Source organism: Callospermophilus lateralis, unplaced genomic scaffold, assembly GCF_048772815.1.
Source record: "Callospermophilus lateralis isolate mCalLat2 unplaced genomic scaffold, mCalLat2.hap1 Scaffold_43, whole genome shotgun sequence".
NCBI lineage: Eukaryota > Metazoa > Chordata > Mammalia > Rodentia > Sciuridae > Callospermophilus > Callospermophilus lateralis.
In genome coordinates this window covers 243643-261861 of record NW_027514380.1, presented here as the reverse complement: position 1 = coordinate 261861, position 18219 = coordinate 243643, and the positions used below count along the sequence as shown (strand labels likewise).

Genomic DNA, 18219 nt, shown 5'->3' with positions numbered 1-18219 from the left:
CCTGGAATTTCCCTGATTCCAATTCCTACCTACTTCTCCAAGGGTACTCTTGGAAGTGCTTCTGGATCCCCAACCGAGAATACAGTTCCCACTCCTATTGTATTATTGTGCCATTAGTGACACTTAGCCTCTTATGATTTGTTACATACCGTATTTACCTACATGTAGATCTTCCTTGTAAAAATGACTGAGGAGGTGGGCAAAGAAGGAGAAAATCTATCAACATTTTATTAACTTGTGTATTCTAGGAACTACATAACTCAACCTTTTAAATACTTGTCACAATCCTTTCAGAGGAAGTATACCCATAACCTTTTGCCTGTAAGGAAACTGAGGTTTGAAGATGCAGCTTAGCAAATGTTTGAGATTTCTGATAGCAAGAATTTATACAGTCAGGCCTGTGTGACTACAATGCTGGTGCTGTCTTCTGATGGCTACCGTGCTCCTCCTGTCTTCCCCTCCCCTCATCTAGCACAGTGTGTGGCAAATGATCGGTTTTCAAGAAATATTTGCCGAATGGATGCATTTTAGAAGTCTTACAGACTTTAAAGATCTGAAGTATAGGCAACACATTTGGTAAATGAGCAAACTGAGTTCAAGACCAGTTTGGTCCCCAGGCCTCTTAATCAACTCAATAGTTCACTCATATGAAGTGAGAGCTATGTGCTGAAGATTGATTTATGCCTTCAAATAATTTACAGTCTAAATGAGGAATATAGACAATCTCAAGATATCTAACTCTTATGGAACCTGACTCTATGTACGTTAAGTATTTCAGTCCTCATAATAACCTGATGGCCTAGTAGTGTTATCTCCATTTTACTGAGAAAACAAATGAGGGCTCAGAGAGATTGCAGAGTTGATGTTGGGTCTGGTCCTAGAATTCAAACCAATGGACTCTAGAGACCTTGCTCTTAATTGCCACTCCCTATGGACAACTCTTGCAGGTGGCCATACAGGAGGCATTTGCTGTTGGGGGGTGGAGAGAATGCATTAGCTGTGGGATGCCCAGCCCTGAAGAACAAATGAAGTATTCAAATTAGGTTGATGTGTATATTTTAAATAACAAGTTGAAGCTACTGCAGGCCTACAGAGTCATGAGAACTCCCCAGAAGACAGTGAAGGTGACGGAAGATGAGGCTGGAGAAGGAAACAGGAGATAGACCATGAAGGTCCTTATATGCCATGCCCAGGAGTTGACTGTGAATTTTACTCAGGTGCAGCAAGGAGCTGCTAGAGTTAGGAAACTAATATAATGAAAAACTAAGGAGGTGACAGTGGGAGTGAAGATATGTGGGAAAAGGTACACACACACACACACACACACACAGATACATAAATGTATATATTCAACAATACAGTTATGCATCATTTAATTATGGGGATATAAGAAATGCATCATTAGGCAATTTTATTGTTGTGTAAACATCATAGAGTGTACTTACACAAACTGAGAAGGCATAGCCTACTACACACCAAGGCTATATGTTGTATACCATCATAAATGCAGTTCATTGTCATCATATAGCACATGATGGTATTAGTTATTGATTAGCATGATGAAGAGGAAATTAAAGGGTTGCCAACTCCAAGATTTCTAATTTGAGCAGCCAAGCTGATGCCCTTTGAGAAGATGAAGTAAGAGAAGAAACATGCTATGGGGAAAATAGTGGATTGAGATGTGTTGAGGTGAAGTGCCAGTGGGCTTTCATGGAAATGTTTGGGAGATGACTGGTATGTTTGAATCTAAAGCTCAGGAAAGATTTGGGAAGAGACCCCAACATGGAAGAAACATCAGCAGATGGATGAAGCTACAGAAGTGTCTGAGAACACTCAGGGCAAGTGAGTGGATTGAGGAGAGGAGAGGGCAGAAAGAAGAACCTGGAAAAAAATTCATTTTTTGGGTTGTTCTGATGTCCTTTCCACCATGGCACATAACTTTTCCTTAACTTTTAGTTTCTAATCAAAGCAAATAAAGACACACACCTTTATCCACCAGGTTTATTTGCCAAGAGCTGTAATTCTGGGTCTAGTAGATATCCCTTTTTTGGTTAAACTGCCACTAAAGGGAGGCAACTGCAGAATTTGGGCTGAGAGAGGGTAAGCATGGAGAGGCTAGATGGTGGTGGGAGTGATGGACTGAGCCCCTCAGGAGTAACTGCCCGGCCCTCCCAGAGGGATGACAAAGACCGAGATGTCATTCCCAGAACCCAGCTTGTTGTTAGAGAGATGCCAGCCACAATCCCAGGGGGTGCCCTGGGCCCCCAGGACCAGAGCTTGGGCCAGAGCTGTATACCTGCCAGGAGCACATGTGCACATTCATGTATATAAAAAAATAGACACAGAGGCCCACATGAGGTCACCAAGCATTGCTTCCCTTTGCCCTTTCCTTTGCCAGTGCCATCCCCTTACCATCATGCCATGGAACCCCTACCTACTGGGGTCATTGGGTTCATAGACCAACAGCACCCTGTCCACAGTGGCAGCTACCTCACAATCATTGGTGACATCCCATAGGCCATCTGTTCCTAGGACTAGCACATCGTCTGGGCAGTGCTCATACTGTGTCAGGTTATACACTCGAAACTGGTGGGAAAAGAGTATAGGGAGGATTGAGGTGTGGGGTTTGCTGGACAGGGAGCTTGGGGATAATAGGACCCTGAATGAAAGCCAGCTTGAGACCCACAGAGGAGGGAAGGTATAGTTAAGGAGGCCCCCATACAGCTCACCTCAGGGAAGAAGGAGAGGAAAGGCTTGATGGGCAGGGTGGATCTGCAGACATTAAGGTTGTAGTCTCCCAATCCCCGGGTTAACCCAATAGTGGCCATCACTCGGGCCTGAGGGAAACATTGAGGGGGACTTCTATTTAGTCCTCTGCCAGGCTCTCTGAAACCACACAGCCCTCCCACACCTACCCTCAGGTAGAACCTCCACCTCCCTAGACAAATTGTGGTGGGTCCTCCTGCCCTCTCCCACCTCTACTGTGGAGTTTACCTTTTTGCCCTCCCCACAGACCAGAGGAAACCTGAGGTCCTCCAGCTCGATCTTTTTGTAGCCATGGGGAGGGGGGGAGTAGATGTATCACCTAGGCATCAAAGCCCCCTCTCTTCTAGGAGCTGCACACAAGCACACAAACCCTTAGAAGGGCCCCATTCCCCAACTCCCAGTTTTGGCCAGCCTTCAGCTTCCATCTTGCTACTGGTGAGGGACTGGTTGGGTTGCCATGGGAACGACCCAGCTCTGAGGGAAGTGTTACCAGCCAGTCATGTTCTGGTCCCAGTACAGCATCCTCTGCCCGGGCTCCTTGGGCTGAGCTCTGCAGGGGAACTCAAGGTGGGTGAATTCACCACCCAGTAGCTCTGGTTTCAGGAAGCCCTGGGGTTGAGAATGGCCAAACAGAGCAAAGGGCCAGAGGGTGTTGCACTCACAGCATACCCTGGTACAATATATAGATTATGTTATTTTTCTCTTCTTTTGCAGTAATGGGGATTAAACTGAGGGGTGCTTTACCACTGAGCTAGATCCCCAGCCCTTTTTAATTTTTATTCTGAGACAGGGTCTTGCTAATTTTTTGAGGCTGTCTTTGAACTTATGCTCTTCCTGCCTCGGGCTCCCGAGTTGCAGGAATCACAGGTGCACCACACTGTATTGGCTAGATGTTATTTATTATAGCAGACCTTTAAGTATAGTTCCACATGCTACACACTATTCTGATACACATATTAACTCAGTTACTCTTCAAAACAACCCATGGGTTAGGAACTATAACTGCACACAGAGGTTAAGGAATTGCCAAAGGTCACATAATTAGCAGAGAACAACAAACCAGGATTCAGTATCCAGGCAGTCCAGTTCCAGAGCCCAGGGGCCTTTTCTGTTCCCTCCCCCACCTATGATTTTACTTCCTTCCTCAGCTGGGGCCACAGTGGGTGCTCCAAGCCAGCTCAGGCTCCTTCCTGTAGCATTATCCCCTGGGCTCAGCCCTGCACTCAACAGCCCACACAGCCGCCTTCCCAAGAAGCTCCCAGTAGGGAGTGTTCTGTGTTTGCTGGTGGTGGTGGTGGTGGTGGTGGTGGTGTGTGTGAGAGAGAGAGAGAGAGAGTAGGGTTGGGGGGGTATTCTCAGGGACAAGAGTGCAGAGAGGCACAAGAACCAGTAAACAATGGGGGTAGGAAGTTTGGTTCCAACTTACAAGCAGCTGAAGACGCTGGTGCTCAGTCTCCGGGGTAAACTCCCGGAACATTGGAATGATTTTACCATTCCAGACAATGATGGCCCTGCCCAGAGACAGAAAAGACCTGGCTCTCCTCAGCCCCCTTCATGGATAATTCCAGAGGGAAAAGGCCTTCCACTTAGGACCCCTTATCCAGGACTCCATCTTTCCTCTCCTTGTGGATATATCAGGCCTTTCTTTATATCTATGGTCCTCCAAGCTCCTTCAATCTTTGGGGTTTCTTTAAATATTATATTTTATTTTTTTAAAGTACTGGGGATTGAACCCAGGGCAGCTTTAGCACTGAGCTACATCCCCAGCCCTTTTGATTTTATTTTGAGACCCAGTTTAATATAGGGTCTCACTAAAGTACTGAGGTTGATTTTGAGCTTGTGATCCTCCTACCTCAGCCTCCTGAGTTTCTGGGATTACAGGCATGTGCCACCATGCCAAGTCCAATATTTGACTTTGAACCCCACCACCTCACTCTTCTATCCACCCATCCTAGAGAGTATGGTCCCTTGTAGCCACTTTTAAAGCCCTTCTCCTCCATACCTGGTGTCACCTGCAGTGGCCACATATACCTTGCCTAGCAGGTACACCACAACCAGTGCATAGCAGCCCCCCTCTACTTGGTGGCCATGACACTCCCGCTCCCAAGCCATCTGCTCATCCTGCCAAGTGAGTAAGGGTTAAGAGGGAGGAGAGTAAAAGAAGAGTTTGCAGACACTGGGCCACCCTCCACACTCCCATCTGCAGAAATCATCTGGCACAGCCAGACCACAACTGAAAAATAGTGAAACACTATCCCTTTTGCCTCCCCTCAGAACCAAACTCTGCTCTGGCTCTCAATGATGTTGTAGGTTCTCAGGGTCAGTCCCTAAGGCCACCTGACTGTCACACAGTTGGCCAGAGTGTCTGCCTAGCCAGCCTTTGGCCCAGGCCTCCCACTCACCATGAGCTGGAAGGCATTCTCAATGGCCCCTACCACCAGGCTTTCATGAGTCACTTCCTTCTGTGAAGACCGGCAAGACTGAGGACCAATCAAGTGAGTAGAATCAGAGCAACCTGGGGTCCCTGAGGTGCATGGGAGGCAGAGGGGAGGTGGTGAGGGGTCTTGAAGTATTTCTATTAGGTCCTTTAGTTGCTCCCGGATGTGGCGATGCAGGAGCTATGAGGCCATTTTGCAGCTCCACCACAGGCATGTCCATCAAACAGGCCCCAATAATAGAAGCAGAGTCCCTGGTGGGGGGAAAAGTTGAAGGTGAGTAAATCTGTGTGTGTGTGTGTGCGTGTGTGTGTGTGTGTGTGTGTGTGTGAGTGTGTGTGTGTGTGTGTGTGTGTGTGTGTGTGTGTATAGTATAGTATAGGGAAAAGAAAAAGACTGTAGGCATCCAATAAATATCAGAGAGGTTGGCATTACAGGCTAATTAGATTTATTCACTTATTCACCCAGGGCACACTATGTGTCAAAAGAAAGGAGAGCCTCAAAAAAGCCAAATTCTGAGGATAAAAGATGCAAAAATCAGCATCAGTAATTAATTAAATTATCCCTAATACACAAACATCTACATTTGAAGTAGAAAAGTAAACAATCATCTGACATGGCAGGACTTAATGATTCAATGCCACATAAGGGTTCTGTGGCAAACACAGAAAGCTAGTGAGTTAGGAGGCAGTCTCAGAAATAAAACCAGATGCCTGATATCCCTTAGGATGAGTGTCTGTGTCTCTGGAGGCTAAGAGAAGGGGTGAGGTCTTACTGGGCTTTAGCTAGGCTCCCTAGGGGCCCCTGTAACACTCCTCCATCCTTCCACATACACCACTTCACAGCAAGCCTGGTCCTCATTGTGCAGGTTCTTTCCAGCATTGATGACCCTGCCAGGCCAGAGTGACCACATCAGGTTGGACACCAGATGAGGTCCTGGAATAACCCCTACCTTAGACATATACACATCCTCCCCTGTCGGCTGGCCAAGCTGAGAAAGGTCACAGCCACCTGAGATTCAGGCCAGAGAGAAAAGGAGCAGGTAGAACTGATGAGGATTACTGTCTTGGTGGCAGGCCCTACTTCATAGAAAGGTAGACAGTAGCACCTGCCTGCCTCAGATCCCCCCTTAAGTGGCAAAAGCGGCTCCCTCAGGGGTTCTGCTGGAGTAGCCAAGATGAGGGTAAGAAGCTTTACTTCTCTGTTCACCAAGACCTTTCATTCCACCTCCAACCTCAATCAGTTCTCCCAGTACTTTGTCCCCAGCAATCCAAAACTGATGGGCCCACTCACCCTCACCCTAAAACTACCCAGCAAAAGTTTCTGCCTGTTTGGCAGTGAGGAAGTGCTTCAGCCCAGATCCGGAAAGAGGAATTGAAAGTAGAGTAAGAGTATAGGCCCACCTGGACTGGGAAGGAGCCACTTAACCACAAACTTCTCCCTTGTAGGAAGTTAAAAGAGGTGATGTTGGGGCCATGAGACCACCAGCCACCTTTCTCAGCAATCTCAGTATCCCCAACTCCCTCAGGGTTAGGTTTTCTGGTAGATACATTAAAAAAACCATGTAGCATAGGAGCATGCCCGCCGTCCTGATCAAGGCGTCTATTTCCTTGATCTGCTGCACCAATAGGTCCACCTGGAGAATGCAGTCCAAAGGGTACCCTCCCACTGCAGTGGGCTGTCCCCTCCCCCACCCTGGGAGCCGGTGGCCTTCTGGTGTCAGGCTATTTCTGGGTGTGGAGGGTGAGGGGAACGGTAAGAGGGACAGGGAACTGGAGCTCTAGGGCTGGGAAGCTGCTTATAGTCTTTCCAACCACTATCCCCTGGTTAGAAGGAACTCCGCTCCTTTTTGAACAACCGCCTCCACCCGGCAGTCCCTTAGCCTTTAAACTGCCAAGCCGCCATTAGGAACTGGCCAACTCATCTTTGGCAGGGGCCCCCATCCCCCACCCCCCAGCTCTGGGAGACAACGGGGTTTTGAGGGGAGAGAATGAGGGTGATCAACGAGTTACAAAGTCCTGAGGAAGTTGACTCAGGCTGCACCCAATTGAAGAGAGGGCCTGGAGTGGGTGGTGCCCGAAGCCCAGAGGATAGCAAAGGTCCTGGGAAAGGGGGGTTCATGGCTCCAAGCGCAGCACGGGGGCGGGGGGGGCGCATCCCTGGTGCGGGGATGCAGAGTTGGGGAGAAGTGGTAGTCCCATCCAGATTTGGGTGCGGGGGTGGGGAGGGGGGGCGCTCACTCGGTGTTGCCAGTGCTCCAGGGAAGGCTGCGGCCCCTGTCCGGAGGGCTTTGCACAGCCCGGCCCGCGTGGTCCTCTGTGCGTAGCAGCCCCCCCCCTTCCCCCCGGACTCAGCTGCAGATAGGTCGCTCTGGAGAAGCTCGCTGGAGCCTCTACGGTCTTTGCTGACGCCCCGCTTTCGCTCCCTGGCCTGGCTGGAGGGCTCTTGGGCGTTTCTGGAGCGGTGGCCGGGGGCGCCGAGGTCATGCTGGGCAGGTCTGGGGATTTGGTGCGCGGAGGTGAAGCACCCCTAGAGCTCACCAGGTGCGCCACTGCCGAGCGCACCAGGTTTAGCAATGTGCTTCTTGGCCACGGCCTAGGCCCTGCCCCTAGGGCTCGGCGTGGGCGGTGCTTACCCCTGTTGGTCCTTTGAGGCCATTGGCTCCCTGCCGGGTTGGGGCTGTGCCAGGTAGAACTTCCCCTAGCTGTAGGCCACCCAGGAAATCGCCCCACTGGCTCCCGATCTCTTCTCCACCTCATTCTGGCTTCGTCCTGCAGCAGTTTCTCAGAGGGAGAAGGTTTGTTGTGGGAAAGGTCTGAGAGAAGGAAATTTTACTTCAGTCGTGCTGTAGGAGAGACATCAATTAGACCTTCCTTATTGTGACGAGGGTGGTGGAGGTGGTCTCCCCGCTCCTGGTTCAGGGTGGTCAGGCTGCCTTCAGGGCAACTAAGCTGATGACCTCAGAGCGAAACAGACGCTTCGGGGCCGCTGGGTGTGAAACAGCTGGTGTGACAACACCTCTGGAGATACTGGAGTGAGAGCGAGAGCAGCCAGCTGGTGCAGAGTGGAGGCAATGGTAACCATGCAGGTCACAGCTGATCACCTTGGATCAGAGAGGCGGGGTAAATTCCTGGACTCTTTACGCTACTGTTATCTCTGAAGGCCACTTCCACGTGTGGGAGAGCGGTTGCCACTCCTACCCCACTTACTTTCTCAGAACCTTCCCCGTACACTCAGATTTAGACTTCTCATCAGTTAATAAGAATAACAACGTAATATAATAAACAAATAAATACCATTTATAGAAGACCTACTGGGAAGTAGGCCTTTTACAAAGCACACTCTATACACCAATTTGTCACTCCCATTTTACAAATGAGACGGGACTGGAAGTACCTGTCATTTAATATGACGTGTCAGAAGAGATCATATGGCCATTGAGAGATTCATAACCACATCAGTCTCCTGATACCAAAACCTGGTTCTGACTTGAGAATCAAGTTGATTTCTCTAAATCAGGGAGGGAGAGTTAGGAAGAAGATGACAGCAGTTAGAGGGATGAGGTTCCTCCTCTGCCTTTCTCTCTTTGCTCAGAGGCTGGGGAATCCTGGAATGCTGGGCAAGTTCTCTTTCACCAGGGTGATACAGAGGCCAGGTTAAACTCCTGCCTGAGTGGATTAAAAGCCCACTTGCTCCAGGACTGAAACTAGACCAAGTACCAGGTGGGATGCTTATTCTTTCTGCTTTCTGCCTCCTGGGGGAGTGTGGTACTGACCTGACCTGGAAAGAGCTCTATTCCTAAACCTGGTATCAGGGAATAGATCATTTTAGGTCCCAGGTACGCCCACACAACACACAGTTCAAATGAGGCCAAGGTCTCTGTGCCCTAATGCAATTTGGGCTAGCCATGGCCATGGGCCTCTAGAATCAAGTTCATTATAGGGACCCTACCTCTCGGCTCTGTCCATTGAGTGCTTCCTGACAATAGCATACTCTGTACCCCAGGCTAAACTGTGCTCCCAGAAGGGTTGGCTTTCCTGGCCTACAAAAGTCACTCAGGTGTATGGATTTTCTGTAATTATGCCCGAGATTTTGGCAGAAAGCCAGAGCAAATGAAGTCACAAGAGGGAAAAAACATCAGACCCCACAGAGCAGCAAAGACTGGGATAAAGAACACGCTGCTGCTTGTTATGGGTGTTCCTCTCCTGTTTTAGAAAAACGGGAACCAGCTCTCTGATAAATGACATAACATCACTGCCAGCTCAAAGACTGAAGAAAAATATGACTCCTGGCTATTTTTATTATTCAGTGTTTCTGGGATAGTTTACTTATCACTTCTCACTGTCACACAGCTCCTTATTCCCTGCTCTTTCCAGCATCTATGGAGTGGCTGCAAAATAGGCCAAAGAGTTAGGGCCTGGAGACCCCTTGCTTCTGTACCAGATGATCCCCAGGGAAGTTGGCAGCATCTGTGGGCTGTTGAACAGCACCCCAGCCTGCCCAGACCATAAGAATTTCATCTCCCTGAGCTACCCACCCATTCCTGACATCATCACACCTCCTCCATCTTCAGACTGCCCCAGACCTGGTAACATGGTCATTGCCCCTACCCATATCAAGGTGGCAGAAGGTGAGAGGAGAAAGGTAGCAGGCTGGGAAGAAGCAAATCTGTGGGATGTTTTCCTTAGTTCAGACTGATAATGTCTAGCCATAAAGGGGGACTGGAGAGCCTCAAGCCAGGCCCCTTTTTCACAGTCCACATGCAGGGGTTCAGGGCCTATTATTTTTATTATTTGGTGTTTCAGGGATAGTTTGCTTACCATTTCTTCATCCTTGCCTTTTCCTTCCATATTACCCCAACCCCAGAGCCCTATTTCAGTAAGAGGTATGTCCCTCCTATGAAGAGAAAAACTCACAGAACCTCTGTGCCCTTTATTTTCCTAGTACTTTTCACATACAAAATATAACCTTACAAAGAATTATACAATTGCCAGGCATAGTGGTACATGCCTATAATCCCAGGGGCTTGGAAGGAAAACGGCAAGTTGGAGGCCACCCCAGCCATTTAACAAGGCCCTAAGCAACTTAGTGAGACCCTGTCTCAAAATAAAAAAAAAAATTAAAAAGGACTGGGGAATGTATCTCAGTGGTAAAGCACCCCTAGGTCCAATCTCCAGTACCTAAATAAATAAATCTACAGTGGAAATTTATATTACAATTTTTCTCTGATGCAGACACTGGGTCCCAGAAATTGGTTCCCAAGTTGAGACTCACACCCATCATCCATAGGGGTATGTGTATATATATATACACATATATATATACACACACACACACACACACACACACACATATATCCCCTTCATAAAAGACCTCCTTTCGAAATAAAAAGGATGAGGGATGTAACTCTAGTAGAAGGCCCCTTAATCAAGCCCTAGTAGGAGGAGGTCATGGAACAACTTTCTGCAACCATGGGAATGTTCTATATCTGCTTTGCCCAATACACTTGTTCCTAGTTTCTTGTGGCTACTGGACACTTTAAATATCATTTGAGTGCTAAGTAAAGTTTTAATGAGTTTAGATTTAAATTTAAATAAAATGCAGCTAGCGACTACCCAACTGGACAATGCAGTTCTGGAATCTTCAAAGCTCAAAGACACCTTGCAGGTCCAGGCAATGACTCCTCACTTCCAGCACCCCACCGCCACCCCCATCGCGCTGCTTCCCTTCACCTCTGAGCATCACCTCCTTCCCCTGTGCCACAGAACTAGGCGTCAGGAGACCTGCAGGTTTTGGAGGACTTCCTCAGGGTTACCTATCTGACCAAATCCATAGGGGCCAGTGGTTCTCCCCTCCCTCCTCCTGTCCTGAGCCTTTGTGCCCGCCAGCCCGGCCGAGCGCCCCACACTGCCCTGAAGGAAGCGGCGGTGCTGGCGCAGGGCTGGAGGAGTGGGGAGGCACCTGAGCCTAGACTGCAGCATCCGCAGCATGCTCCCTGGCCTTCAGGCGAGAGGATCAGAGAGGATCCGACTGATTGAAGCCAGGCCCAGAGCTCTCATCACTGCTGCATGGGTGATATGGGTTTGGCCAGAGCCTCGCCATCCTGGGGGTGCAGCAACTTGGTGAGGGACGCAGACATAGCCCTGAACTGGACTGCATTCAAACTGGAGGCACCCGACAGTAGTCTGCTTTCTGAGTCTTGGTCCCAGTTTCAGAGGCAGTGCGGACCTCAGGCCAGCAGGTAAACAGTGGGCACTGCTGTAGGGCAGGTAGATCCCTGTGAAAGTGCTCAGAATTATGGAGGACTGAATGGACACTGGGGGTGGGTGAGGGTAGGTTGTGGAAGGTTGGAGCTTCTTGTGATTCACGTCTTCAACTTCTTGTTGGTGTGCAGGCTGCTCACTCAGTCTCACTATAGCATGGGTTGGATGAGGGGGGAAACAGGTTGAGAAACTGAGGTAGAGCATAGAAGTTGAAGAAAAATTTTCAGGAGCTTTCTGCAGCTTCCTCTATCCCCAATCCTCTCCCCTCCCCGAGATCTTTTGAGTCTTGGGGTTCATAAGAGAGACCAGGTGAGTGGAACTGAAGGGTCTGGAAGCTCAGAAACAAGATCACCTGAGAGAGGTTGAGCATGTAGCTAAGAAGTAGAGCCCTTGTCTAGCATTCCTGAGGCCCTGGGTTCAATCCCCAGCACCCCTCACCTGGGAGAAGTTGCATTTCTAATAGTTGAAATGAGGTTTCCTGATAGGGGTGGAGAGAGGAGAGACCAATTCAGGAAAGAGATACATCCAGACAGGTGGGAGCTTACCTATCCCCAGGATATTGCCATTACTTCCTTTGAACACCTTCATTCCCCCTTTGTAGGACCCTTGTTGCTGGGAGCTAGAAGGCAGTGTTCTCTTCCTTCCAGGGCCTCACCATCCTGTGTTTCACTTCTGCCTATGTAGGAGGCTGAAAAAGAAAAAGTACTTAGGAGAAGGTGTTGGGGAGCTGTGGCCTGAAGTTCAGAGACCTGCTGTACCCCCATTCTAGCTCTGTGGGGTGAAAGAGGGTGACAGTGGCAGAATTAAGCCAGCTGTATATAAGTCCAGGAAGCAAGTGCCATGGGACATTGGTGGTACAGGCAAAGAGGATTCAGGGCTCGGGAATCCTCCCCAGAGGTCTCTCCCAGCAGGGATCTATCTGGCAGATTCTGCTTAGAACCCTCCCCTGATCCTCAGCTCTGTTCCAAGATCAGAGAGATGACAGTGCTGATTCTTAGACTCCTCCCAAAGCTGCTTCACTCCTGCCTGACAATGGTCCCAAGCTCATGCTGACTCTGTAAGGGTCATTCCCAAGCCATAAGAAGAGACTCAGCCCCTGCCTAGAACAGCTTCAGAACTGGACTCCAGCCAGCCCACCCCCTTGCCTTCTCCCAAGCTTTCCTTTACCCTACCAGACCAGGGCCTGGGCTCCCTCTGGACCTCACAGCTCACTGAAATCTTTCCTACTTGTCCAGGTGGAGTGAGTCTGAGACCAGCAGATGAGCAGACTGAATCTAAAAGATCCAAACAAAAGGTAAGTTAAGAAACAGTTGAAGATATGAAGTGTGAGGGGTGGGCAGAGATCGGGCATTTTATTCTAAGAGAGCAGCTGGGTCCTGGCATTTGTTTGATCCCTGATACTCTCAGAATTGTGCTGGCACTTGAGGGAGGTCAACAGTGACCCAAGGGGCTAGGTGAGCAACAGAGGTAGTGACCCGGGTCTGTCCCTGAGCTTGAGACTCTGATGCCTCCTGAGACTGCTTTTGCCCGATCTGGCTGGGCAGCTCTCAGCCTTTGTGTACCTCTACTTCCCAGATGGAACTCCCTCCATTTCTAGCCCTCTCTCTGGAACAGATTTGGGAGTTTGAACCACCAAGGATGGAGGAGGATAAGGAAAGGGGAAGAGAGTTTGGCTCAGAAGCAAGGTGGGCATAGGGAAGATTGCTGGGTTCTGGCGCCTGCCACCCCCATGCTGCCTGACCTTGGCAAATCATCTGACTTCCATTAGCTTTCTTTTCATTTTTAAATTTAAATATTGTTTAAATTAAATGGCCATTACATTCCCCAGGTTTGAAACTCATAAAATGAAAAAGAGCCGGGTATAGTGGTGCACACCTGTTATCCCAGCAACTCCCTGAGGCAGGAAGATGCAAGTTCGAGGTCATCCTCAGCAATTTAACGAGGCCTTAAGCAATTTCGCAAGACCCTTTCTCAAAACAAACAAACAATAGATATAAATGGTGGGTCAGGGGATGTGGCTCAATGGTTAAGTATCCCTAGGTCCAATCCCTGGTACAAAAAAGGAAAAAATAAATAGGGAGTAAAAAAGAAATTGGTAGAAAAATAAGTCATCTTCTTTCTCAGCCAACCACTTTTCCTTCTAAATGGCAAAAAAATGTTATTCCTGTTTTTTCCATAGCTAATTTTTTGACATTTTTGTTTGGTGAGGTTTGGTTTTGTTTGGTTTGGTGTTTTGTGTGTGTGTGTGTGTGTGTGTGTGTGTGTGTGTGTGTGTGTGTGTTATTAGTGATTGAACTCAGGGCTACTCTATTGCCAGCTACTTCCTTGGCACTTTTTATTTTTAATTATTATTTCTGAAATTGTCCTTTATTTTGTTGTACTAAAACTTTCTGATACAAAGAAACATTTTAGTAGAGAACATCCCAGGCTATCAGATCCTGTATCTGCCTGCACACCACCATCACAACCCAATCTGCCTGCAATATAGAAAAACAATGTGTAACCAATTCCTCAAGAATGGTCTATAGTTTTTCTCAGTTGTCTGAGCTAGAAAACTTGTACCTGAAAAAGAAAGGTCAGCATTGAGAACCGAAGCTTGTTTCTCTTTTGAAGTGCTGTGCAAGAAATCATATCCCTTTTTTAAAAATATCAGTAATGGCTAAACTAAAATCTTGTTCCTAGAATTACAAAGAATAAAATCAAGTCAAAGACATCTTGCTATTAAATGCAATGTTAGGAACAGTATTAAAATATGGATCCTACATCAATGACATGCAGAGCCTGGTATAGAACCTACTAACAGGACACTGCAGGACACACCATTTAAGGAATCTTCAGCCAGACTTATCTGGCCTCCAAAGTGCATGCCCTTTTTTATTGTATTCTGAGACAAGCTCTCACTAAGTTGCCCTGTCTGACCTCCAACTTGCAATCCTGCCTCAGCCTCCAGAATTGCTGAGATTTACAGGTACAGACCACCACATGTGGCTCCAGATCTAGTTTATGCCTATTCAAGCAGCAAAAATAATCCCTTTCTTTTATACATTTTATGCACATGATCCCACATGTTGCTGCCCCCTCTTAACTGTGGATTATCATTGGAGATCACTGCATGCATCATTATATAAAGCATTTTCCATTGTGTTTACACAGCTGTTTGGAAGAGACTGCCCAGATTCTCTTCAATGCATTTAGCCAGTCCTTCACTGGTGGCTGTTTGGGTTGTGTCCAGACTTTTTGAGTTTCCGTTTGCTCATCTATAAAATAGGTAATAACTATCCTACTCTTTGGAATAGTCATGAAAAATTCAAGAGCATTCCTGGGTTAAGAACTGAAAAAAAAAATGGGAGTTAGCATGATTGTTCCTCTCACACCACAGCCCATTTTTTTTTAATTTTTGGGGGATACCAGGGATTGAACTCAGGGGCACTCAAACACTGAACCACATCCCCAGCCCTATTTTGTATTTCATTTAGAGACAGGGTCTCACTGAGTTGCTTAGTGCCTTGCTTTTTGCTGAGGCTGGCTCTGAACTCTGGATCTTCTTGCCTCAGAATTACAAGCAGCTGGGATTACAAGTGTGCCACATTGTCCAGCTCTAAGACCCCTTTTAAATGTCACTTCCTCCTCACGTTCTCCCTTCTTGCTCCCCTGTTCTCTGTGGCATCCATTGCTTCCTACAGTGACTTTGTGCCAGGCTTTGAGCTGCCAGGGGACAAGGTGAGCATCTTACCCACCCTTGCCTCCCAGATGGCATAGCACAGAGAAGCGACTGGGGTTGGGCACTAGGAGAGCCCCTTCTGCCTGGAGCTATGCCAAGTGTGCCCTTCTCTCCACACGATGAGTGAAAGGGCCCTGCAAAACTGGAATGCAGGCCACTGGCTGCTGGCACTGTGCCTGATGTGGCTGTGGACCCTCTTGGCCTCTGCTTCCTCACAGCATCCAACTGCCACAGGTTAGGGGGAGGTGGCAGGGACTGGGAAGGAGGTTTTCCAGCACACCTGGAAAACTGCATAACACCCCACCCTGTTCCACACAGCGAGCAGATCTCAGAGGCAAAGTAAAATCCATAGATTTCAGAGTTCTGACTCCTCCTCTGTTTATCACCCAGGCAACTGCTCCCTTCTGCTATCCCCACCAGGAGGATGCCTGGGCAGACACACTGTTCTCTGTCCCTTCCAGGCCAGAAGGTGTTCTGCAGAGAGAGAGGCCCTCAGGTGGGGGCTTAAGTCTAGCCTCCTGGCCTAATTCTGGGGTTTTCCTTCTGGGATTGCTAAAGCCTATATAAGCGGATGATCCTCCCCACGCACTGTAAGCCCTGGGGCCCTTGTCCTCACCCTGAGAAAGCAGGGAGGTCAGGGCAAGACCTGGTGCGGGACTTCAGCTTTCTTCTGCTCAGACCCAGGGTCTACCAAAGGGTGATGAGTGCGGCTTCACTGGGGAGGAACAGGAAGATTTCATCTGCTTCTTTCTCCCCTGCCATTGGATTTTTCTGTGTGTGATGATGGGGATCAAACCCAGGACTTTATGCTGATGGGCATGTGGTCCATCAGTGAGCTAAAACCAAAGCCCTGGAAATTTCTTAAATAACCTTCCCCCTGCCAGGTGTAGTGGTTCACACTTGTAATCCCAGTGACTTCTGAGGCTGAAGCAAGTTGAAGCCAGCCTTAGCAACTTAGCGAGACCTGGTTTCCCAATAAAATATAAGGGGCTGGGGTGAGGCTCAGTGGTAGAGGGCTTCTTGGCTCAATCCCTAGTACTTCCTGCCCAACACACACAAACAAGAAAGGAAGGAAGGAAAGGCCTTCTCCCTAGCAGGTAGAAGGGGCTCAAGGACCAGCAGGTGGGTGGGAGGGGAGCAGGGCTGGAGGCCTGGGCTGGGGACTTGATCTGATGTGGCTGGCCCCATCAGTCCTTGTAAAGCAGGGCACCTGTGAGGTGATTGCTTCTCACCACTGCTGCAATAGGAACCGTATTGATGAGCACTCCCAGACTGTAAAATGCTCCTGCTTTTCCGGCCAGGTGGCTGGTACTATGCGGGCAAACCCCTCCTGTGTGGAAGGTGAGTGAGAATCTAGGCCCTGGTCAGGAGGACTCTGAGCAGAGAGATAAGGAGGTCTGGTTGGGCCTTGCCATCTGCTGGGGATCCAATTTCATACCCATCTCAGGGCTTTCATGATCAGAGTCTCAAATGATGGGGCACCCTCTGGGGGACAGGAGGGCAGATATGACTATCTCTGTGTCGTAAACAAGGAAAGCTCTTGTTGTGTGCTGTCCCTCACTGCCCAGCCCACACCGACAGACACGTTCCCTCATACTTTAGGCTATCTGCCACACACAGCCTTTCAGACGTGGGCTCTTCACCTACTGTTCTCTCCCCAGCCTCTTCCACATGCTCTACTCTCAACCCTGCCTTTACTTGGACACGTGTGTTCCTTCACATCACCCTTTCCCACCTACCAACTCTGGCTTCTGTTCTCATGCTTAAGTGGCATCCAAGTAACCATGCCCAGCATGATCACATGCATGCCAGCTTGTGCCCTCCTGGTCTGTGGACCTCTGCACATGGTGCATAGTTGCTCACACACACCAAGCTGAAGATTGGTGCCTCTGTGCCAATGACATTGTTGCCTCAGAGGCAACTTCAACTTCCTCATTTCCCCCTCAATGTCTTTGATGAGATGCTGGGACCTATAGGATTAAAGTTGGTAGGGGTATGTCCCCAAACCTCAACCGTTCTGCCTCTCTGGGGAGCCCAGAGTAGGCAGAAGACAAGGGAAACACGGAACTTCATGCCAGGGGTGTGTGGAAATGTATGCCTCATTCGTAGACCCCCCCCTCTTGACTGCTGGCTGTGCTCACAGAGAGCTTAGAGCTGCACTCCTGCCTCTTGCCCCAACAGCCTCCATCGTGCTGCAGAGGTGGTGGAGCCCTGCCTGCCAGGGGAGGAGTGTAAGGTGCTCCCGGACCTGTTGGGATGGAGCTGCAGCAGTGGACACAAAGTCAAAACCACTAAGGTATCTAGGTGGACACCTCATTCTACTCCTCTTCTTCCCCTTTCACCTGGGGCAGCCAAGGGGGAACAGGAGCCCTGGGGATGCAGGATGGCATGACCCAAGGTGGTATCTGTGAGCAGTGAGATACTCACTGCGTCCCCAGGTGGTCCTTCCACATACAGTCAGACTCTGGGGACTGGCGTTAGGGCTCTGGATCAGAAATCCAGGTGTGTCTTTTTGGCAGATTTTTTGATGGTCCATATGCCTTGATTTCTCTTCTTTGCCTACAGAGAGTTTGCTTCTGGAAAACATCAAGTCTATACAAACAAAGTGGGGAATTGGGGAAGCTATCTAGGTAATTCAGGGAGGAGTCTCTCCTCCTACCTGAATTCCAGGTATAGCAGCCACTCTGCCCATCACTTCTCCATGGACTGTTTCCCCTTTCTCACAATTCTAAACTCCTTACAGTTCATACTTCCCTTCCTCTAGTCAAATTGCTCTGTATGCTGTGACAGCACCCAAGAGGATTATTATTTTCATGGTTTGTTGCCTGTCCCATGAAACAAAGGGTAATTAAAATTTTATCAAAGTTGTTAGCAATTCCATGTGTGTCATAGTTAATTAGTTGCATCTCTTTGTCATCACCATTTGTACAGATTAGTGACACTGCGGGGCAAGCCAAGGCACTGCCTTCTACATTCCGTGCCCATCACCACACACATCAAACAGGCAAACAAACAAGAAGAGAAGGAAAGGCAG

The 18219-nt window shown here is 48.8% G+C and overlaps 2 pseudogenes; one reads left to right on the top strand and one right to left on the bottom strand.

Annotated features, from left to right (window-relative positions):
* Positions 1 to 2148: 2148 nt before the first annotated feature.
* On the bottom strand, positions 2149 to 12052 carry LOC143640645 (protein phosphatase 1J-like; annotated as a pseudogene).
* Positions 12053 to 15304: 3252 nt separating this feature from the next.
* Positions 15305 to 17577, top strand: LOC143640644 (chemokine-like protein TAFA-3; annotated as a pseudogene).
* The last annotated feature ends 642 nt before the right edge of the window (positions 17578 to 18219 follow it).